This window comes from Hemitrygon akajei, chromosome 11, assembly GCF_048418815.1.
Source record: "Hemitrygon akajei chromosome 11, sHemAka1.3, whole genome shotgun sequence".
NCBI classification, from domain to species: Eukaryota; Metazoa; Chordata; class Chondrichthyes; order Myliobatiformes; family Dasyatidae; genus Hemitrygon; species Hemitrygon akajei.
In genome coordinates this window covers 88,096,967-88,121,426 of record NC_133134.1, presented here as the reverse complement: position 1 = coordinate 88,121,426, position 24,460 = coordinate 88,096,967, and the positions used below count along the sequence as shown (strand labels likewise).

The following is a 24,460-nucleotide window of genomic DNA, read 5'->3' as shown; positions in this document are numbered from 1 at the left end:
GAATACACTGTTGGTGGCTGGTAAAAAGACTCTTACCAGGAAATGGCTATCACAGGAGAGTCCAACTTTAAATGCATGGATGGAAATTACAATGGACATTTACAAAATGGAGAAGATAACAGTGTTCTCATAAATCAATGAATAAGTTGTAAAAAAAAGATCACTCCCTACTTGTACATAGTTTTCTCCTTTTTCTTGTTCTTTCTTTCCTCTCCTTTCTATAAGTGTATACCTCAGATAAATATTAAGTGGAGATTTGTGACAAATATGACTATATGATATATATGTACAGTATCTGAAATACATCTTATAGAAATGTTTGATGATGAACTTCAATAAAATAAAAATTACAAAAAAAAAAGAAAGTAAGTCACAGTCTAGGAACAGAAATGTCTGCAGCATACTCAGACAGAAGCCGGGACATTCAGAGAGTGTGAGCATGCTCACGGACAGCCGCAGTACCATATACAAATCACACCAACACACAGAGTGCGATACATGCTGAAAGACTTTAGTAGGAACAGTGGATGGACAAGCACTCAAACAGAAAAGCAGGTTCATATTTAGAGACTGGAACAAATTCATACACAAGGGAGGGAGAGGAAGAGGGGGAAGAGAAAGAGGGTGGAAGAGAGGAGGGGTGGAGAGAGACAGAGGGGGAGGGGGACAGGGGGAAGAGAGGGAAGGGGAAGAGGGAGTGAGGGAGTGGGAAGAGAGGGCAAGAGAAAGAGAAAGGGAGAGAGAGCGAGCGAGAGAGAGATAGATCCTCTCGCGGAAAGTGCAGACATATTCGAATACAGAGGCAGGTAAACAAAAAAAGGACCAGGCACGCTCAGAGACAGAAATGGAGGTCAGAAACACACGAACACCGGGGCCTTCCGGGCGCTCCAGGGCTGGAAACCGACGGCAAAGATTCACATTGAAGATTACGTAAATATACTACGTTCAAACTGATGCGAAAATGTAGAAAAATGCATTTACAATGAAACGCGTCTCAGCAGATTCAAACAAACAAAGATAGCAACGAGAGTCAGCAGTTTGTTCATTCCCAGCCGGAGAAAGGAACTCTCACGGACTGAGGTAGGCCCAAGGAAGACAGGGCCGTCTAGCACACACAGATAGAGCCGGTCGCACTCACAGATAGAGACTGTCTCACGCACATTCATACGCAGACAGTCCAGCAGAGGCAGTTAAACTGATACTCACTGTAGAGCAGCATCGGAAATGTGTGTTGAAGGTCCACTCATTTTACAATCGGTATCTTCGCAAGCAGTTCTGAACATGCACTGATGAGCGATGCACACTGGGAAATGTAGTCCAGGAAGAGCTGGAGCGGACAGACAGATGCTGAAAGACAAACAGGAATGGCTCAGTTTTCACCGGCTCACACATCTCATACTTAGGCAAGGTAGGATTTTTTGCTAGTATCCGAGAGAGAAGCAATAGAGAGAGAGAGACAGAGGGACGGAGTGATTTATACAGACGGAGGGGGTAGGGAGGGAGGGGGGGAGAGAGAGAGAGAGCTGTGTGAACAATATGAAACTCTCGATCAACAATGCAGGAACATCAGTGGATTGGTCACGCCAGTATCACATATTTTGACGGTGTAAGAAGCACACAGCTGAAGTGTGAGGCCGTGATTGTATAGTGCTTAGTACTGTACTCTGCGTTATGGCGCAGTAATGATGCCTCGACCCTGACTCACGAAAGGCTTTTGGCACTGTCTTCAAATTCATCGCCCTGGTTTTGCTCATTTTCCGACCAGGCCCTTCTCCATCACCGCCAGTCTGTTACCCTACAAACCTAGGACTCCAGAACCAGCGTGGATAATTTCACTCACCTCATCTCTGGACTAATTCTACAACCTACAGATTCACCTTCAAGGACTGTAAAACTCAAGTTCCCAGTATTATTCATTTACCTAGTTATTTACTTATTACTGTAATTACTTTTTTGTATTTGCACAGTTCGTCTTTTGCACATTTGATGTCAGTCTTTGTGTGTAATTTTTCATAGATTCCATTGTTTTTCTGCTGTGAATGTCTGCAAAAAATGAGCTTCCAGTAATAAAACGTCAGTGAGCGCCTGATGTATCCTACCCAGCCAACTCACCAATTCTCGGGAACCAGTAAACGTCCAGTTATAGTCGGGAATCATCGTGTTTCTGAGGTCCTTGACTGATTTTGAGACGTGGTTTGGTACAGGGCCCCAAATGTTTATACATCCCAAACCTCCACATATCTCCTGATAAAGCTGGGCTCAGTGCTGGTCAATATGTCCTCAGAACAGCTTGTGCTGTTTACTGGGCAGTAAATGTAGGAAATTCCCCCTTCCCCCTCCCCCACCCACCGTCAGTCTCAACCTTCATCCTCACACTGCCACTTCAAAAGAAAACTCAGATATAGTTACTGATTCTGATTTGAATCTATGGGGGGGGGAGGGTGTGTGTGTGTGTGTGTGTGTGTGTGTGTGTGTGTGTGTGTGTGTGTGTGTGTGTGTGTGTGTGTGTGTGTGTGTGTGTGTGTGTGTGTGTGTGTGTGTCGGGGGGGCGGGTGGTTGGCGAGCGGGCTACAACATTTATTCTGGTTGGCTGCTTGTGAGAAATGGACCAACATGGTGGGAGATATCCTAGAGACAAGAATTTTTCAGTGAGTCAGGGAGATTAACAAAAACGAAAGAAAGGGAGAAAGAAGGAGCGAGTGAGAGGAGTTGGGGAGGAATGCAATGATGGACGGAAGAAGAAAACATATCTGAGAGCTAACGATATCGACAGCGAGAGAAGAGGGAGATGGAAGTGATTTCTGGTTGCAAACAAAGACAGGTAAATGCATTAACAAATATGGCGATTGCACTCTGGGAAAATGTAGTCCATGGAGGAGTTAGGGAGGACAACCTGAGGCTGAGAAACAGAAACAGGAATGGCTCAGTTTTCACCAGCTCACATATCTTTAAGCAACACACACCCAATAAAGAAATCTTTACCTGCATCCGAAATATGACGAGTGAGTGAAAGACAGAGAGAGAGGGAGATGCAGAAATAGGAGAGTGCGCGCGCACATGCGCACTACTTCGAAAATGATGAATCCCACTTAACGAACAATGCAGCCCGAATGTTGGAACATCAGTAGCTGCACCAGACGAAGCGTGTGGCTATGATCTTGTAGTGTTTAGTACTCATCGTTGTTTCTGCTTGGTTCGAATCCGAGTTCCGGCAGGCCATCGTCTATAGTACTTGGTTTGCACCTTCAAATCCTGCGCCCACTTTTTGCTCCAATTCCGGAAACCGCCTCTCCGTCTCCCAAAGCTCTCCCCGGGACACGCACAATGTCCGTGAGCGCGAAAGTTCAGTCGCTGACTTTTGAGCTGAAACTTCTTGATAGATCAGCGGTCGCGAGAATAAAAACGGACTGTCTGGGTTCTTTCCATTCACAAATTCAAAGTTCAAAGTTCTGAGAACATAAGCAGTAGAGTCCTTGAAAGTGAGTCAATTAGTTGTGTTAAGTGATCAGTTCCGTTTTATGGTAAGTGGAGTTATCCACGGCCGTTCAGGGGCCTGATGATTCAAGAATATTAACTGTTCCTGCGTCTGGTGGTAGGGGACCTAAAACTCTTGAACGTGTTTTCCGATGGCAGCAGCGAGAACAGATCATAGCCGAGATGGCGAGGGTCCTTGACAGTCTTGTGACAACGCCACTTGTAGATGTTGTCAGTGTTAGGATGGTGGGAGGGCATCTCTTGTGCTGAATTTGGCTGCATCTGTCTCTTGGTATAGCCCTTTCTTGGGTATTGATGTTACCATAGCTGGCTATGAAGCAACCAGCCAGGGTACGCTCCACTGTGAACGTCAGGCAGGATGTGCAAAATCAAACGGGGCCTAATCGGGAGACCAACTGAGTAAAGGAAAGAAAAAACCCACCTACATTCTCTTTTGCAGGGTTGTTTTCTTTTGTAATTTATTTGTTATTGAAGTTCATCATCAAACAAACATTTCCATTAGATGCACACGAGTGAATCTGCAGTTGCTGGAAATAAATAAAAACACAAAATGCTGGGAAAACTCAGCAGGCCAGACAGCATCTATGGGAGGAGGTAGTGACGACGTTTCAGGCCGAAACCCTTCATCAGGAGTGATGTAACATGGGATGGTGGAGAGGGGATAAGAAGTGGGGGGAGGTATGAAGTAGAGAGCTGGGAAGTGATAGGCTGGAGGGAAATAGGCAAGGGAGAAGGTGGTGAATTATGGGAAATAAAAGAGAAAGAAAAGTAGGGCTGGGGGGGAGATTATAGTGAGGGGGGAAAAGAGAGAGAAAGAGAACCAGACTAAAATAAAAAATAGGGATGGGGGTAAGGGGGCAGGGGGGGCAGGGGTATCAACGGAGGTCTGTGAGTTGGATGTTCATGCCGGCAGGCAGGAGGCTACCTAGGCGGGAGATAAGGTATTGCTCCATCGACCTGCGTGTGGCCTCATCTTGACGGTAGAGGAGGCCATGGACAGACACGTCGGAGTGGGAGTGGTCTGTGGAATTGAAGTGTGTGGCCACAGGGAGATCCCGCCACTGCTGGAGGACTGAGCGCCGGTGTTCGGTGAAACAGTCTCCCAGTCTGTGGCGGGTCTCCCCAATGTATAAATGGCCACATCGGGAGCACCGGATACAGTATATCACCCCAGTGAAGTGGTGCCTCACCTGAAAGGACTGTCTGGGGCCTGGGATGGTGGTGAGGGAAGAAGTGTGGGGGCAGGTGTAGCACTTCTTCTGTTTGCAGGGATGAGTGCCCGGAGGGAGGTCGGTGGGGAGGGATGGGGGGGATGAATGGACAAGTGAGTCGCGTAGGGAGCGATCCCTGCGGAAAGCCGAGAGTGGGGGGAGGGGAAGATGTGGCTGGTGGTGGGATCACGTAGGAGGTGGCGGAAGTTACGGAGGATTATACGTTGGATCTGTAGGCTGGTAGGGTGATAGGTGCATATACGGAGTGTAAACTGTGGACACTTCGGGCCAAGAGAACACATCAGGAAATCATTTATAAGAACGAATTTAGTGTAAAAGTGTTTAATCCCTATAAACACCCGAACTTACATCTGTAAATGCTCCAGACCAGTTTCTTCTTTTTTTAAAAATTTATTTTTTATTGAAGTTCATCATCAAACAAACATTTCCATAAGACGTATTTCAGACATTGTACATATATATCATATAATCATATATATCACAAATCTCCACAAAGTATTTATCTGAGGTATACACTTATAGAAAAGAGTGGAAAGAAAAAACAAGCAAAAGGAAAAAAACTATGTACAAGTAGGGAGTGATCTTTATTTTTACAACATATTCATTGATTTGTGAGAATAAAATCAGGCCTATGAGGCATTATGTAGTTAAACCATTTTCCCCAGTATGAATCAAATTGTTCCAGCTTATGATTAACAGATGCTGTTATCTTCTCCATTTTGTAAATGTCCATTGTAATTTCCATCCATGCATTTAAAGTCGGGCTCTCCTGTGATAACCATTTCCTAGTAAGAGTCTTTTTACCAGCCACCAACAGTATATTCATTAAATATTTATCTCTTTTCAACCATTCTTGAGGTATATATCCAAAATATATGGTCTTACTCTCTAAGGGTATTTCACATTTAAAGATGTATTGTAGGGCATTGTGTATCCCACTCCAATAGTCTTTGATAACGGGACATTCCCAGAAAATATGATAATGGTTTGCATTTTGACTTCCACAATTTCTCCAGCAAACAGGGAGGTTACTATCATAATGGGATTTCTGAGAGGGTGTAATAAAATATCTTATCAAGTTTATCCATCCGAACTCCCTCCATTTCTGTGAACTGGTACACTTCCATTGATACCTCCATATTATTATTCATTCTTCCTCAGATACAATTATCCCTCCTTCCTTCTCCCATTTTGTTTAAATGTATGAAGTCGAATGTGTTTTAAGATTTGACAAACCCTTATACATGCTTGAAATAATGTACTACCGTTATCTGAATTATATGCTTTTCTAAATAGCTCTATCAAACATGTACTTGCCTTGGTTACATTTTAACCGTACTATTAACATATTGTCGCATCTGTAAATACCGCTAAAAATCTTGTTTTTCTAGTAAGTGTTTCTCTCCTTCATTATATTACAAAGAACTGTTATTCCTTTAGCTGTCCAGTCCTTAAATCTAGCATCCAGTTTATTCGGCGTAAAATCTGAGTCATATGCACACCATTTAAGAATTGCAGTATCTCCCTCTAGTTTATATTCTTTTATAATAGTTTTCCATATTTTAAGAGTCCATTTTACCCATGGATTATCAATAGTATTTATGTACTTTTGTAGGTTGTTATCAGCCAAAATTGCTTGTATGGGGATGGGAAGTACCCGCTCCTCAATGTTTTTCCATTGAGCGTCATATGATGGGCTGCACCAACATATCACAGCTCTCAACTGTGCTGCAAAATAATAATCTCTAAGAGCAGGTAGGCCTCATCCCCCCTTTTCCTTGGATAATTGCAAAGTTTTGAGACAAACTCTTGGCAATTTACCTTGCCAAATATATCTTGATGACATTTTGTTCCATTCATTGAATTGAATTTGATTAATCGCAATTGGTAGGATTTGAAAGAGATATAATAGTCTGGGCAGTATATTCATTTAAATAGATTCAATCATTGAACTGAGACTAAAAAATGGAATTAGGTTCCATCTTGTCATCTCTTCCTTAATTTTTATATACATGCTGTTAATTGCATTCTGATAATTTTGCCAGTTCTTTTGGCATAATGATGCCCAAATATTTGAAAAACTGTTTGCCATGCCTAGGGATATCTACTTTCAATTTCTCTTGGTAGGCTATAGTTATATGAAAATAAGTAGGTTTTATCTATGGTGATTTTGTATCTTGATAATTGACTATATTGTTCAAAGGATTGCATCAATAAAGAGTATGTTGGTTGCACCAGATAGATCAAAATGTCATCCACGTAACTGAGCAATTTATGCTCTGTCCCTGTGATAGTAATTCCCCTGATATCTTCACTTTGATATATTGAGCTAACAGTTCCAGATATAATGCGAAGAGTAGTGGTGAGCATGCACAACCCTGTCTCGTGCCCCTTTCTAGGGTAAAACTATTTGATAAATATCCATTGATTTTAATCCTAGCAGTAGGGTTGTCATATAGTTTCTGTATAGTTTTAATAAATGTGTCATGAAAACCAAATCTATGTAAAACTCTGTAAAGAAAATTCCAATCAACTGAATGAAATGCCTTTTCATTGTCCACGCTTGTCACTATTGCTTCAATTTTATCTTTTTGTATGTGATCCATAATGTGAAGTGTCCTTTGTATATTGTCTTGTGTTTAGCGTTGTTGTATGAAACTTGTCTGATGGTTATCTATCAGTATGTGTAGAAACTCTTCTAATCGTTTGGCCATGATGGAGGTAAATAACCTATCATCTACATTAAGAACGGATATTGGTCTAAATGACCCACATTCCATTTTATCCTTGCCTTCTTTTGGTATAGCTGAGATTATCGTTTCCTTTCAGCTGGGTGGCATTTGTGCCTTTTTTAGAGCCCAGTTCAGTGTGGGGAGTAACACAGGAATTAACTCATTTTTAAATTCTTTGTACCACTCTGCCATATACCCATCTGATCCTGGTGACTTGCTTAATTTAAGCCTACTAATTGCAGCTTTTAGTTCAACTTCAGTTATGTCAGCAGTTACGTTCTATTTGGTTCTTCACTTAAAGTGAGTGAATCTAGAGAATTTAGGAAGCTGTTAATTTGGGTTATGCTTCCCCCTGGAAATTTGGAATATAGAGTTTTGTAAAACACTTAAAAAGCTTCTTGAATTTCACTTAACTTTTTTTTTATCATCTTTGTTCTTAACTCTATGAATTGTATTTTCTACTAATTTTTTTTCAGTTTCCACGCCAGTATTTTCATAGGCTTAGATCCACCTTCATAATGTCTCTGTTTTAGAAATATTAAAATTTTCCTGATTTCTTTCGTAGCCAAACTATTAAATTCATTCCTAATTTTTTAAAATTTCCTCTAATGTATCCTGTGCCAAATTCAATTTGTGTTTTTTCTAGTTCCTTCGGCCTATTTTGTAATTCCTCTGTTTTATTTCTTTTTTTATATATATATTAAGATATTGCTCTAATTTTCCCTCTTAAAGCAGCCTTCAGAGTATCCCATAAAATGAGAGGTGAAACCTCTCCATTATCACTGAATTCTAAGTAAAGACCAATTTCTTTTTTAATTTGTTCCTTAAAGTAGGGATCATTGAGTAGACTTGAATTTAGTTTCCAAATAGTATTCTTTGGTTGTAGGTCAAAATCTCTATATACATATATACATATATATATATAGGCTTGTTCTTTTTTTCATTTTGGATAGAATTCTACTACGTTTGATTGAATTTAACAGCCCATTGACATTAAAAGAAATTATATTTCTTTGTCCTTAGCCATGAGTATTTATCTATCAATATATCATTGAAATTAGCAGAATAAAACTTAATTGAGCTACTGCCTGAACAAATAAGAACCAAGAAACGCGAATAATAAAAAAAAAGGCAACGAAGGTGTGATTCCAAGGCTGAGGTCTCTAGTAGATGACCTTGAGTTGAACTAGAGGAAACGTCTAGCTGTGGGGGATAGCCCCTCCTACCTGTGAGTTGAGGAACCCCCCATTGCAGGACCCATAAAAGTAAGTTAACAAATCTATGTCCTTTACACAGAAAAGATTTCCCTGTGTATTCCTCCTATATATATATATGTTCTCACTTAGGTGGGGGAAGGAGTGAATGAATAAATAAAAAAGAATGATTGAGTAATATAAAATCCACATTACAATAAGTATTTCACGAGATAGGTATAGCACCGTCTATTATTGCTTCCGTTTAGCTGATCAACATTTTTAAAGTTAGCCAAACCTTATGGCTGTCTTCGGAAAGCTCACAGTCTCTTCCTGATATACTTCTCTCGCTCTCCTCCCGTCCACTGCTTTCTCGATTTTCTCACTACTTCCGAAGCAGAACGGGATAACTGCTCAGCCAGGCTTTCCCTAGGTTTGATCACGCTGATGGTCAACCCTCTGGCCTTCATGTCTGTAATCGTCTCTTTCACTGTCTGATATAGTTGCATCCCATCTTCATAAAACGCTCGCAGTTTAGCAGTTTACGGTGTTTGGAATGTAATCTTTCCTTCCTTTAATATTCGCTTTACTTCAGCGTATTCTTTACGTTTCTGCAAGACCGCCGGCGGGGGGAGCTAATCTTGATCGAAATATATTAATTTCTCGTCCGAAAACACCCTCTTCTTTCCGCAGGCGTTTCGTAGAATCTCCGCCTTGGTATTGTATGGAAGTAACCTAACTACTATTGAGCATAGCTTATCTTCTCTGTCTCCAGTAGGCCTCGGGGCGAGCGGACGATGCGCCCTCTCTATTTCAAGCTCCATAGTCGAAGGAATCTCCAGCGCGTCCCGCAGCAACTTTCCTACAAACTCCATCATAGACAAACCCTCCACTCCTTCGGGAACATTGTATATCCTGATATTTTTCTGCCGTGATCTTCCCACCTGGTCAAGCAGTTTACTTTCTTGTTGATTTAATGTTTTTATAGTCTTACTTAGTATCGGTTCTACGTTTTGCACGCGATCTTCCACCTTCTCAATTCGTGACTCTGCCACCGCTGTTTTTTGATTGACCTTGGCGAGCTCTGACTTGATATCAATTAGTTGCTGTTTTGTATATTTTTGGAACTGCCGTATCTCTTCCAGAATTTTTATCATATTTGCCGCTTTGCCTGGACAAGGCCCATCATCAGCCTCGCTACCATGCGTTCGGGTAGGAGAGCCGCTCGTTGCACCACTCTCGTCCACAGGCTCCACAGTGATGCTTTTGTTATCGCCATTCTTTTTCCCATTCTTACCCCTCTTATCAATTCAGATATTTTCGAAAGATCTTGTATTTGATGGATTAACGAGGCAAAATATGCGTTTTTCCGGAGGAGCTAGTGATTTAAGCTGCCATTCTGGACGCTGACGTCACCGGAACCGCCGAAAAAAACATTTGTATGTACATATGCATGCGTGTATATGTTTGTATGCATTTATTTGCTGACCTATTTACTTATTTATGTATCTGTCTGTCTCATGCAATCTCCCTCTGTTACTGAGTGCAGATATTTCTACCCAGCCAACTCACCAACTCTCGATAGCCAGTAACAGTATAGTTACCCTCAGGAATCGCCGAGTTTCTAAGGTCCCTACTACAGCACCAACCCCCGCCTACACCACGTAATTCACTGAAACTTCCACCACCTCCAAACGAATACCACTACCCAGCACATCTTTCCCTCCTCCCGCCCCTCCCCCACTTTCTGCTTTCCGCAGGGATCGCTCCCTACGCGACTTCCTTATCCATTCGTCCCTCGCCACTGATCTCCGTCCTGGGACTTATCCTTGCAAGTGGACCAGGTGCTGTACCTACTCCTGCACCTCTTCCCTCACTACCGTTCAGGGACCTAAATAGTCCTTCCAGGTGAGGCGACTCTTCACTCGTGGGTCTGTTGGGGTCATATACTGTATACGGTGCTTCCGATATGGCCTCATGTATATCGGTGAGTGCCACAGAAAGAGGCTGGGACTCTCAGAGACAGAGTCAGGAAAACACACAGAAGCAGTGAAATCTTAATACCTCTCTCTCTCCCTCTCTCTCTCTTCTCCTCCTCCCCCCCCCCCCCCCACCTCCTGTGCCTCGCTGCATTCAGCACTCTGAGTCTCGCTGTGTCTCTGAATTACAATAGCGGTGTGAAAACAAACTATGGTCAATCTAAACAATGTGGAATTCAAATAAAACATAAACATTGTGGGAATGATTCATTTAAAAGACCAGAAACCATAAGGCTTAGGAGCAGATTGAGCCTTTCGGCACATTAAGTCTGCTCCGCCATTCCATCTTGGCTGATTTATTATCCCTCTAAATGCCATTCTCCCACCTTCTACCTGTAACCTTTGACGCTCTGACTAACCAAAAACCCATCAATATATTCAACGACGTGGCCTCCACAGCTGCTTGTAGCACTGAATTCCACAGAATCTCTGTTTTCAATTCTGTTTTTCTGTCCGCGTCGGTGATGTGAACATGGCGAACAAAAAGGACAGCTTCCGATATTACCATGCCAACAGGACCATCCGAGTCTCCAAAAAGAATTTATCAGTATATGGTGCCACCTTCTCCAGTATCTCTCGGACAGTGACATGCACTCTCTGCCCGTCTCTTCTGACAGTGCAATACTGTACCACCTCTCCGACGGTACAGTATCTCTTATCATAGATAAGAACTGTTGTGCAGTTCTGACACAGCAGCTCTTTCAGGCGAATTCTGACAGTGCATGCTGCCTTAGTACAGAAAATCAGAAACTGCTTCTATATTACTCTCATGAATTAGTGGCATAGATGATCATTTCAAGATGAAAGGTAACTTATGTGTACTCAGTAACTCGGGTGGTTTTAGAAATGAAAATAGTTTGCTATCAATAAAAATAAAATTTAATATACCTAGTTCCAGTTTCATATAAAAGGAATCATTGGGAACGTTTTCTTTAAATTTAACGCTTGACACAATCTTTTCCGTAAGTCATCACAGAGAGTCGATCGGAATTTCCGCGTCAAATATAGTCTAGACCGCGAGACAGAGAGACGGAAACAATTTGCTTTTACTGACAGATCCTAAAAGTATCAACATTTCATTGCTAAGCTTAGTCAAAGATCAAAAATAACCGCGCACCTGTCAAATGTTTGCCGAAGCAAAACATAAAGGGAGTGCACTGAACGCAGAAATGAATGACTGAGCAAGAACTGCCGGAAAAAAAACAGACAGGATTTGAACAAGCAGCCTTCTGACCTGGAGTGCGGAGCGCTACCGCTGCGCCTCAAGGTATTTAGAGAGGCTTAATGCCCTAAGAGAATCATATGTGTTGCACCGGAGTGGGAGAGAGCCAGAGAGCAGAATTTCCGATGCCATCTGCCAGCCTCTGAGTGAGCACCGGCTTCAGTACCGAGGCGGTGAAATACGTTCGACACAAATTCACTGACTTTAATCGGAGGAAACGTGTTGAAACATTTCACTAGATTCCACTTTCTCTTTCAGCCTGACTAAAATTGCATTTTCCTCTTTCGTCTTCAACTTCCAGTTGGTTTCCATACTCCACATAAATAGGTCGTTTTTTTAAACCTTAGTCATTTTTGTAGTGTATTTGTTATCACGTTCTCCACACACGCGAAAAATCCTCAGTTCAAAATTGGGCAGGAAAATATTTTTGCCTCGTGTTGAAGTTACTCCGGAGAGTGCGCGTTCACAACGTTTCCATTTACCTTCGCAACAGCTGTTCAAGGTCCTGCTAACAGAAACAACACACACACACACACACACACACACACACACACACACACACACACACACACACACACACACACACACACACACACACACACACACACACACACACACACACACACACACATCCCGAACATCTTTTAAAAGAGTACAGTCGACTTTCGGGGGGGGGGGGAGGAAGGAGGAAGAAACACAAGGTGGTAGATGAAATTGGGAGCGGTGAAGTCAAGAGTTGGGAAGATGATTGGTGGAAGTGATACATGGATCCAATACTCTTGCAATTTGAAAGTACCCGATCCATCTTCTATGCCCACCTTCGGCTAGACGCGCACCGGCATGAACACAATTATGTTTCCGCTGTACCTGAATTTCTCGCTCGTCTACTTCCAAACTATCCACTCCTGGCGCATCTGTCTCTCTCCGTTTCATTCTCCCAATTTCCTCAACAGATATCGTTATTGTTAAATTCTGTTTTTGTATGCTGTTTTATTTGCCTTTGAGATTGAAAACTCAGTATCACACACGCAGAGAGGAACAGAGGACCACACACTTATTGAGTAACCAAGTTCAAGATTATTGTCATTTAACCCTATACATATATACCGCCAAATGAATTAAGGGGGTTGCAGGGAGAATATTTTTGTAGATATTTTTTCTAGGTGCAAGTCAGTCACTTATACCAGAAACAAACTATCATCTGGAAGTGTGCATAGCGCTTTTCACATCTACCAATGTTAGCGTTTCTGTACTGTAGTGGTAATCACCTTTACTTCAAACGCGTAAGCTCTCTGGTTCGAAATCAGGGAGCAACATTTCGAATTTCCGCAGAGACACCGTGCTCGAACCTCGTCAGTGGTCCCCAACCACCGGGCCTCAAAGCATGTGCTACCGGGCCGCGAGGAAACAATATGATTTGGTGGTATGAAACGATATGTGTCAGCTTCACCTTTCCGCATTCCTGTCAAGCCCACTGTAGAACTTGAACGCACACGAGGTCATTACCCACCCTAGGTCATCAGTCGGTCATTAATCTACAACTACTCGATGAGTATAAAACAAGCGTCGCTTGAAGAAGTGTAGAGAACATAAAAGGCCTAATGATGATGATAACGCAGAGACAGATGAGGCCGAGACTGCCAAAAAAGAAAGTTTCCTTCAACAGGAAATACGACGAGTCGTACAGTAAATATGGCTTTAATGCGACCGGTGACTCGCATGCTCCAAGCCCCCTGTGTGTGATATGTAGAGACAATATGTATAATGAGGCAATGAAGCCCTCAAAACTGCTTCGGCACCTTGAGTACCTTCGGCACCCTGCACTTAAAGACAACCCCGTTGAGTTTTTTGAGCGGAAAAAAAACGCGCGCAAGCGGGACAGAAACAAGTGCTGAGAGCCACCAACTCCACAAATGCTGCGGCTCTGAGAGCGTCGTACTTAGTGGCTAGCCGTATTGCTAAGGCTAAGAAGCCTTTCACTGTTGGTGAAGAATTGATTCTGCCTGCTGCCAAGAACATGTGCCTTAAAGCTGCAGCTAACAAGATGGCACAGGTTTCTCTTTCAGCTACCACAGTTTCAAGGAGAATCGATGACATAGCGGAGGACATCGAAGCACAGCTGTTGGAACGGCTTAATGAGTCACCATGGTACGCCATCCAGGTCGACGTGTCTACCGATGTCGACAACAAGGTAATACTGCTGGTTTATGTGCGATTTATATTTCAAGACGATGTGCACGAGGAAATGTTGTGTGCATTGCCGCTGCCAACTAACACAAGTGGGGCAGAACTATTCAAGTCTTTGAATGACTACATCTCAGGCAAACTGGACTGGTCATTCTGTGTTGGAATATGCGCAGACGGGGCTGCAGCTATGACTGGACAGCTAACTGGTTTCACTACCCGAGTCAAAGAGGTTGCTCCTGAATGCCAGTCTACACACTGTGTCATACACAGAGACATGCTAGCTAGCCGAAAAATGTCACCTGATCTTAATAGCGTATTGAGTGACGTTGTTGAAGTTATCAATCACATCAAAGCCAAAGCCCTTAACTCACGTCTGTTGAGCAGCTTTGTGAGGAAATGGATGCAGAGTACAAACGCCTTCTCTTACACACTGAAGTCAGGTGGCTATCAAGGGGGAAAGCCCTGGCCAGGGTTTTTGAGTTAAGAGAGCCGCTACAGAGATTTCTTTCAGGAAAAAAGTTACCACTGACAGCTCACTTCAGTGACGAGGAGTGGATAGCAAAACTCGCTTATCCGCGTGGCATCTTCAATCTGCTCAATGAACTCAATTTGTCACTTCAGGGGAAAATGACAACTGTCTTCAAGTTGGCAGATAAAGTGTCTGCTTTCAAAGCCAAACTGGAACTGTGGGGACGGCGAGTGGACAGGGGCATATTTCACATGTTCCCAATATCAGCTGGGATTTTGGCAGAGACTGAGGCTGCACCGTCCTTCTCACAGCTGGTGCGCGATCACCTATCTTCGCTGTCGATAGAATTCGAGTGTTACTTCCCAACCGCAAATGGCCCAAGACGTGCAGAGGAATGGGTCCGTGACCCATTTGTGAATGTCCCCGGTGAATCATCCATGTCAGCGCGGGAAGAAGATCAACTCCTCGAGCTTGCAAATGACAGTGGGCTGAAAAGTCTGTTTGTTTGTTTGACATCTCTGCCGGCATTCTGGATCAAAGTCAAGGCTGAATATCCTGAGATAGCCACGAAAGCACTGAAAGCGTTGCTTCCACTTCCAACATCATATCTCTGCGAAGCGGGGTTTTCTGCAATGAATGCAACGAAAACTAAATTGCGGAATAGACTGGACATATGGAACCCCCTTCAAGTATCGCTGCGTCGTAACGGACAGGCAGTAGGACGGAGCGCATGCAGATGTTTGGCTCCATTTCACCGATTAAAGCGATGAGAGAGACTGAAACATGGAAGCGATTTCAGAGAGTGAGCGCCGCCTGTACCAGAGAGGAGTCTGCCGCTGAGGACAGTGTTGTTCAGGGGTTTTTTCTCTGTGTTTTGAACTTTGGCCAAGAGACTCCTTTTTTCCTGCATATTGTTTTTATATGTCGATTTTTTTTCGCCAGATTTTCTCGGATTGGTTTTTGTTTGGACGGGGTGTGGAATTCGGAAGTCGCGCGTCGATGTGTCGAATCAGTTTGTTGAGTACTTTTTTTTTGGTGCAGGAAGAAGGATTTGGGGTCGATGTGCTGTTCCGTTTTGTTAGTCTTTTCTGCGGGAGGAGGGATTTGGGGGTCGGTGTCCCTGATCTGTTTTGTTCATTTTTTTCTGTGCTGTTAGTGGCATTGTTATTTGGTGGGGGAGGGGGGGGCGGTTGAAGTGCCTGATGCGTTTTGCTCGATTTTTGTGCGGGAGAAAGGATTTTGAGGTTAATGTGACTGTTCCGTTGGTGTTTATTTTATTTTGCGGACTGGAGAGAACTGGGGTTGGTGAGCGTCCTGCCTTCTTTTCTCTGGCTCCCACGTTATCCGGAATGCGGGAGCGTCTTCGCGTTGTCTCCACAGCCCCCATTCTTTCTGGGCCATGTACCTTATTCACAACGGTTTACATTGGCAGTTGGACTCTGCATAAGGAACCGTTCCAATTCTGATGACAAATTAGAGAGAATTAATTTTCTAGTCTTCCATGTTATTCCATAAGACCATAAGAGATAGGAGCAGAATTAGGCCATTTGGCCCATCCAGCTTGCTCCGCCGATCAAGCATGTCTGATCCTTTCTTCCCCTCCTCACCCCCCAACTCCCAGCCTTCTCCCTGTAACCTTTGATGCCGTGTCCAATCCAGAACCAATTAAACTCAGCCTTAAATACACCCAGCTGTGGTAATGCTGAACAACGAGAAGGTGAACGGAAGGTGAACGATTATTCAAAATTGTTGAGCACCAGGAGCAGTCAAGATTGTTTTCTCTACAGGAGTAAGAGAAGAAATGTAAGAGAAGAGTGGATCAAACCATGTCACAAATAAATATTATTATCACTTTGTTCTGTAGCCTAAGATGATCAAGAAATGTAAACTGCAGCGTTATTAAAGATCTTCACACTCCCTCTCCTTTCTAACACAGAAGGTGAATAACTACTTCAATGGAGTTGAAATATTTGGCACTTGCATATGGGGAGGCGATGGATGCTGGGTAAAGTGATATTATTTTTGAGTACGAACTTATGTTCAGAACATGGTTGAGTTAAAGTGAATAGGATGCAAAGGGCTTGTCACTATTATGACATTAATGGAATGGACGTTACGTAAAGTGAAGGCAAACACCAGCATAAAAACAGCATCTGTGTATTTGATAAGACCGATCGAGAGAGTCTGGCATTTGACGAGGTTACGGAAAATCAGACTGCTTCCCTCAAACCCATACGAAATCACCGCCCCTTTTTGTCAAGAATTCGTCTCTCCGTCTTTGAAACCAAGACTCGTTACCACCATCATTTTTCCCCAGAAGACTTTCACAGCTTTTAGAGAATTTTTTATGTGTTAAGTGAACTAATTGATTATTTCAAACCATGGTCTGACATTCCCGATACTCCACCATCAGGCGACGTCATCGGCCGTACGAATTCTGACCTTGTTTACCATTGAATAAACGAATCCGGACAAAAACACTGACTCTAGTGGGACTCGAACACAAAACCTTTGAATTATTTCATAACACAACATTAGAAGTGCAACACGCTCTCCAATGCACCACATAGGCCACGGCCATCTGCCTTTGGTGCATGTAGATAAACGTTTCTGTACAGGAAATTGATATTGATCAAATTCAAACCATCGTCCACTTTCAATTTTCTTCAACTGAAGAACCGACAAAACCAAACTCAGTGACCCACTATTTAAGTGAGTCAGCATATTCGTATTTCGAGGCTTAGAGTACGGGGACCTGTCATGGGCGGGTCCAGAGTCCTGACATGGCAACGTCCTGGGGTCTGATACGTAGACCGAAGCTCAAAGTGGATCACAAATCCGAAATCAAAACCAGATGGCCAAAGGCCTGTATCTGCTATTTTGCAAGTCCGCTGGGGATGTCGGACGTCTGGTGTCTGTGAGTCCTTAAAACCACTGGAGACTGGAGGCGGCACATGAGGGCAATTCTCATCACACCCTGGTTGTTTTCCTTGCTAAAGCAAACGACGAATTGCACAGCATGTTGTGATGTACGTGTGATAAGTAAATGAAACTGAATTTGAAGGCTACTTACAGCGCCAACGAGCACAGATTCAATTCCTTCGCGCTCTGTATGGAGACTGTACGTTCTCCCTGTGAATGTGTGAGTTTCCTCCGGGTCCTCCGAATTCCTCCCACATTCCAAAGACGCACGGGGGCTGGCGAATAGTAGGTTCATTGGTGAGTCAATGTTTCTTCTAATTGTTTTTACATTGCACGAACCAATGGTGTGGGGGGTGTGGTGCGGGATCGTTGGCCAAAGTTATCTGATACCGTGCTGTACCTCTACAGAACACATTTGCTTCTGCTCAGAGAAACTCGTATGCGTTTCGCATCCGAAAACAAAAGCAGGCTGAAAATCTTCTCCAGAAGCAGCAAAGATCCGCGGAAGAACCGCTGTGGCTGTCCGATTGACAATGACGTGAGCACACTGCCCTTAGATTATTTACCCCTTCCACAAGCATCCGATCCCTCCACCATCAGCGAACAGTTGCAGCGGCGTGTACTAGTTACAAGATGCACTGCAACAACGTAGCGAGGTTCTTAATGCAGTACCATCCAGACCCACAATCTCTACCATCTAGAGGGACGAGAACAGCAGATGCCTGGGAACACCACCACTTGGAAATCCCCCTCCAAGTCACTCACCATCCTGACTTGGAAACATAGTGCTGTTCCTTCATTGTCGCTGAGTCAAAATCATGGAATTCCCTCCCTAACAGCACTGTGGGTGTACCTACACTTAAGGGACTACAGCGGCTCAAGAACTCAGCGCATCACCACCTTCTCAAGGGCAAATAGTTTACCTGGCTTAGCTAGCGATGCCGACATCCCGAAAATGAAAAAAACACCTCCGCCCCCTGCACTTTGACGGCAGAATTCGGGAATCATTTCAAATTCCGTGGGATAATATCCAGAACAGAATTTCATTTGCTGGAGAAACCTCATTTAAGGTCTCTGCATTGAGGTACATCAGGGAATTGTTCATACCAAATGAGATCCCAATGTAACAATCGTCAGTGAAAAGACAATAAATACAGAAAATTTCCCGGGGCGTGGAAAAGCGGTCGATTTTCCGTTAGAGTGAGCCAATGTTCACTCTAATTGTTTTTACAGCTGCGCGGACCAACCATTGATCTGAGGAGTAAATTTTTACACGGCATGAAAACTGCACAGTACTTTAATTGTTTTCGTTTGTAATAAGCAAACTATTCAGTATGAAATTTGAAAAATCACATACTTTTGATTTTATTTATTAATTGAGCGGTAGAAAGAAATACAGTATAACAAAGAAACCCTTTCCTGTTTCGTGAACTTTTCCTCGTCGTCTTTATTATTGTAAATAAACATGTCCAGATTAATTTCACAATCTGAAGCAATACAGAGCTCAGAGCATCGATGTAAGTAAAGCATCAGCGAAACGTCTCGGAACGAAACATTAACTGTGTATTCCCCTGCATATTTAAGACCAGAAGAATTAGGAGAGAATGAAGCCATTCGGACACCGAGCTGGCTCCGCTATTCGATTCTGGATGATTTATTATCTCTCTCAACTCCATTCACCTGCTTCTCCCGTAAACTTTGATGGCCCGACAAAAGCAAAAACCTATGAACTTCCGCTTTAAATATACTCAATGACTTGGACTCCACAGCCGCTTGTGGCAACGAATTCCACAGAATCACAAACTGCTGCCTAAAGAAATTTATCACAATCTCCGTAATAAATGGACGTCTCTCTATTATGTTGCTGTGCGCTCTAGCCCAAGAAACATCCTCCCTACAGCAAAATGATTGCATCAATATTCGATAGGTTTAAATGAGATCCCCTGCCCTCCGCCATTCTGCTAAGCACCAGCGACTACAGGCTCAAAACCATCAAAAGCTCCTCCTCCGTCAACCATCTCACTCCCTGAATAGCCTCGTGAATCTCCACAGACTCTCTCCAATATCAGCATACCCTTTAACCTAAGGGTCTCATAACCGCTCAAAAATGCCGTCTAACTCATGTATTAGAAAGCCTCAACATTACATCCTTGATGCTACCCCTCTCGAAATGAATGCGAACATTACATTTGCCATCCTTATCACTGATTCAACCTGCAGGTTAACCTTCGGGGAATTGTGCACGAGGACTCCCTAGTCCCTTTGCACCTCTGAGTTTTGAATTTAGAAACTACTTTACACCTTTATTTTTCCGACCAAAGTGCGTGGCCATACACTTCTCTACACCTGCCTCTCCTGCGCCCATTCTCCCAATCGGTCTAAGTCTTGCTGTGGACTCCCTGCTTCTTCAAACTACCCCCGCCACCTATTTTTCTATCGTCCGCAAACGTGGTCCCAAAGCCATCAAATCCGTTATCCAAATCATCCAAGTATCCCCAAGCAGCGTCCTGAAAAATGGACTCCAACGTTTTCAGACAAAATGGCCTACAATTTTCTTTCTTTTGCCTCCAGTCCTTCTTAGAGTGGAGTATCGTACAATCTTACAGTCCTCCAGAAGCATTCCAGAATCTAGTGATCCTTGAAAGATCTTTATTAATGCCGCTACAATCTCTTCAGCTACATTTTTCACAGCCCCGGGGCCTAGGTGATCTGATCCAGGTGACTTACCACCTTCAGACCTTTTAGCTACCCAGGCACCTTCTCGTTCTCACTTGTGCACCCGACACACACGAATTTCTGGCATAGTGCTCGTGTCTTCCACAGTGAAGACTGACGCAACATATTTATTAAGTTTGACCGCTATTCCTTTGTCTCCCATTACTGGCATTCCGGTGTCACTTCCCGACTGTCTGATGCACACTATCGCCTCGCTTTTACTCTTTATATATTTGAAATATAAAAAATAAAACTTTTAGTATCCTCTTTTATATTATTGGCTAGTTTATCTTCATGTTTCATCTTTTCTCGAGTGATGGCTATTTTCAGTTGTATTCTGTTGGTTTTAAAATTTCCACTCCTCTAATTTCCCACTGATTTTTGCTATGTTATAAGCTGCTTATTTTCCTCTAATGCTCTTTGATTTCGCTTGGATGGAGGGGGTGGAGATAAGTCTCTACCAAAATGAGGTATAAGGCCCTTCTTCCCTTTGCTAGCCTTCTGGTTACCGTTGGGCAACGTGTGCCACCTGCTTAGTTCACCCCACCCCCACTCACGCCCCACTACCAGGGTCACGTGAAATCATGGGAACAGCTTGTGCATATTGCAAGATTACAAGTCCGGGTTATGAGACCACTGATCCCAGGCAGACAATCCCTGAAGAGTGTTAATAATGGTTGGGTTCACCGTTCTTGTAAAGACTCTGTGCAAGAGAAGAAAATGGCAAAACACTTCTGCAGCAAAGTTTGTCAAGAACAATCGTTGTCATGGGCCATGATCGCCTACACCATTCGAGATGACCATAACGCTGATGATGGTCAACTGTGGTTACCTCAAAACCAAAATCATCATTGGTAGCGTTTTCAATGCTCGCATTTTCAATAGAACAATGCAGCATTTGAGGATCAACAGAAAGTAAATATTCGGCAAGGGAAACGTCGCAGTCAGTTAATGCAAAGGGTCACCAACGCCCAGAGCTCCATGAGCCAAAAACATCAAAACACGAAGGTTTCTACAGCATTTGAAGTTAGGTTTAGTAAGAGATTCTGGGCAGGGAGATTGTCTTCGGCTATCAGGCTTTGTGATTTGTTTAAATCCAACACGTCAGATTGGCTTCAAGGAAGTGAACGTCCTTCGCGATGTTGTTGCTAAGGCTTATGGCTAATCGTCCGAATGAGGCAATACCGCAAGTTATTTCCTTCTCTCTGTTACGTGGACGAGAATATAGATGACCTGGAAAATCCAAACCAGCCTCATAGTGAATTCCTCCAGCATTTTGTGTGCGTTACGACAGAAATTCACTGCCGGAAACCACGAGAAACATGTTGTAACATCGTACCAACTTCTGATTTCCGCCGTAACCGAACGGCTGATGAAATTTCATCTTTCTATCTCCTCCTGAACGTTCAACTAATTTCCATGTTAAATATAAGTAGTCTCTTTTTAGTATTAGTGTTTTTTTGCCGCGTAGTGTTTATCACGCTCGCCTCACACGAATATAACCCCGGTTCTACTCCTGCTCCAGTTTCTCATGGAATTGCTTCTATTGGCCATTTCCAGTTACCATGAGAACGGTCGAAGGTCTTGCTGCAGAAACACGAGGTTTACTCTTGCAGTTTGAAAACATCCAATCAATATTCTATGCTCACCTCCGGCAGGACCAATTCAGTACTGCGCCTCCTGGCGTGAACACAATTGACTCCACTGTATTCTTGCTCAGAATCGGAATCTGAATGACGTTTAATATTTCTGGCATATGTCGAGGAATTTGTTCCTTCGCGACAACATTACACTGCAATACATAAAATACTATAAATTGCAATAATATATAGATATATAGATGGTTAGATATATTATATAAACTAAATACGTAGTGTGAAAAACACAAGTGTAGTGAAGTGGTGTTCATAGGTCGATTCCTTGCCCGTTGACAGAGCGGTAGGTTGAAACAGCTGAACGTGTGTCCTTGGCCTCTGTTCCTCCTCACTGATGACAGAGTAAGACGAAAGCACGTCCTGGGGGTTGGTGTCCTTAATGCTGGATCTCGCCGTTTTGAACCATCGCCTTTTGAAAATGTCCCCGATGCTGGAAAAGCTGGCGCCTTGATGCAGCTGGTTGAGTTGCTAACACCCTGCAGCTTTTTCGGATCTGTGCCCCAGCCCTTCCAGACGACGATGCAACCAGTTAGGATGATCTCTATAGACAATTGCTGGAGTCTTTGGCGACATACCGAATCTCCGCAAACCTCTGATGAAATATAGCCGCTGGCGTGCGCGGTTCGCTCAGCTGCTGACAATCTTCCACATCCAATGTTCCAATTTGTCTGATCCGCAACGGTTGACATTGGCGGTGGGGCGTAGAGTCCGAATCTCTCGTTCTGTCTTTTCCCAACCCTTCTCTTCCTCGTAGGTTTATCATTTCCCCACCTTCCTCAGTAGGTTTTGTTATTGCTCATGTCTGTTTTTGTTCATTTTTAAAATCTGTGCCCAGCCGATTCAAAACAGCGTCACTGTCTCACACACGCAGAAACGAACTCACAGGACTACAGGCGGACTGTGAAATGCTTGGTTAAGTTCAAACACCGGGAGTTGATTCAGCGGGAATCACATTCAGTTCCGGCGGGGTTGCCCTGAACGTTGTTGTCCCCGTAACTGATACGCTTGATTCAAACTGTTATTAATACCGAGCTTGATTATTTTCAGATACTGTAGCTATCAGTCTCTTGTACGGGAACCGAACAAATATCTGGAAGTGTGCATTGTATATATGTCTATTCTGATCTGTTGCTGTGGTACACATAAGAGTACGGCTGTGTTTCTGTAGCGTAGTGGTTATCGCGTTCGCCTCACACGCGAAAGGTCCCTGGTTCGAAACAAGGCAGAAACAATCCGATTCCTTTTTGTTAAAATTAATTTACTGGAAAGGGTCTCAGCCAGACGTTTATTCTCCTTCCGTAACCGACAATATTCACTCATCTCATTCTCGCCTTTTACAGCAGGCATCGTGGCATATCACCGTATCCCACATTATCCGGAATATGAGAACGCATTTCTGTTCGCTCAACCGCTTCCAATCTTCACGGTGTAAGTCCCTGATCCACAACGGTTCACATTGCAGGTTAGACCCTGTACTAGGAAACTTTCCACTTCGCGAGTAAGAATGAATTACTTTTCAGGTGATCCACGTCTTTCGCCTGTCTGATTTGATTCTAGTGGGATATTATCAGAAGAAGAATGTCTGCAAAGATGCTGCTTTCGTTTTGAGATTGCAACATACTCCTTTCGCCACAGCGATTTCCTGAAGCAACGGTCACAGGGCGGTTTTTACAACCCAGCGTTCTATGGCCTACTCACTTTCTGATTTGCTCTTTCACGGATACGCTTTGAAGAGAAAATGCTTCCTGTGCTGCGGCCGTTGCAACACCCACCGGGAATCGCATGATTTATAACTCCATCTTCACTTGTTCACGATTGAACACCCACCCCCCACCCCCCGACCCCGCGGCCTAAACTAAGTTAGACAACAAGACGTTCTCACGGTCACGACCGCGCTATCCGAGAGGTGTGGAGTATCATCCTGAAGACTCAAACTATCCGCATAAGACTTGCTTTCTAATGCAGCCAACATCTTAGTAAATCTTCTCTGCATCCTCTCAAAATCGTCTTTTTTTTCTAAAGGTGTTGAGTGAGCTAGGGTTTCTCTCTTTGTAGCGAAGGAAGATTGAGACATAGAAGATGCTAAGAAGCATAGTCGAAGTGGACATTAAGCGACTTGATCTGAGATTGGCAATGGCTAAGACGACGGAACCGCAACGCATAATTTTCAGATGAATGGAGGAAAGTGTAGAAGTCGAAAGGGTGGGTCAGAGGTGGGTTTCAAGTTCGTGGAATGCAAGGCCAGCGATTGTGGTAGAGGCATATATATTAGGGACATGAAGGAAATTTTTCGTTCGGCACATGTTTGAAAGAAAATGTGGGAAGGATTATGTTGGTGGAAGGAACAGATTGACCTTGGGCCGAATTACCTGTACTGTGCTGTTCTGTTCTGTACTTTACGTCGTATGTTCAAACAGGAGCGGTACTAAATGAGAAAGAGCCTGTAAGAGATAAACTAGAAGTTTCACTAAACAAGGTAGTAGACAGAAGTCGGCCGTTCAGTCACGTGCTGGGGCGCGGGGATGGTCTTTCAACAAGATGTTGGCAACATTACGTCTCAACGCTCTTTCCCTGCCCACCCCAATCCTTCCCAAATTTC

General features: G+C 43.6%; 1 non-coding gene across 1 annotated transcript; it reads left to right on the top strand.

Moving 5' to 3' along the window:
* The first annotated feature begins 23,019 nt into the window (after positions 1-23,019).
* trnav-cac (transfer RNA valine (anticodon CAC)) lies at positions 23,020-23,092 on the top strand. The gene has a single exon. It is a non-coding gene; the product is annotated as a tRNA-Val (tRNA).
* Positions 23,093-24,460: the final 1,368 nt, after the last annotated feature.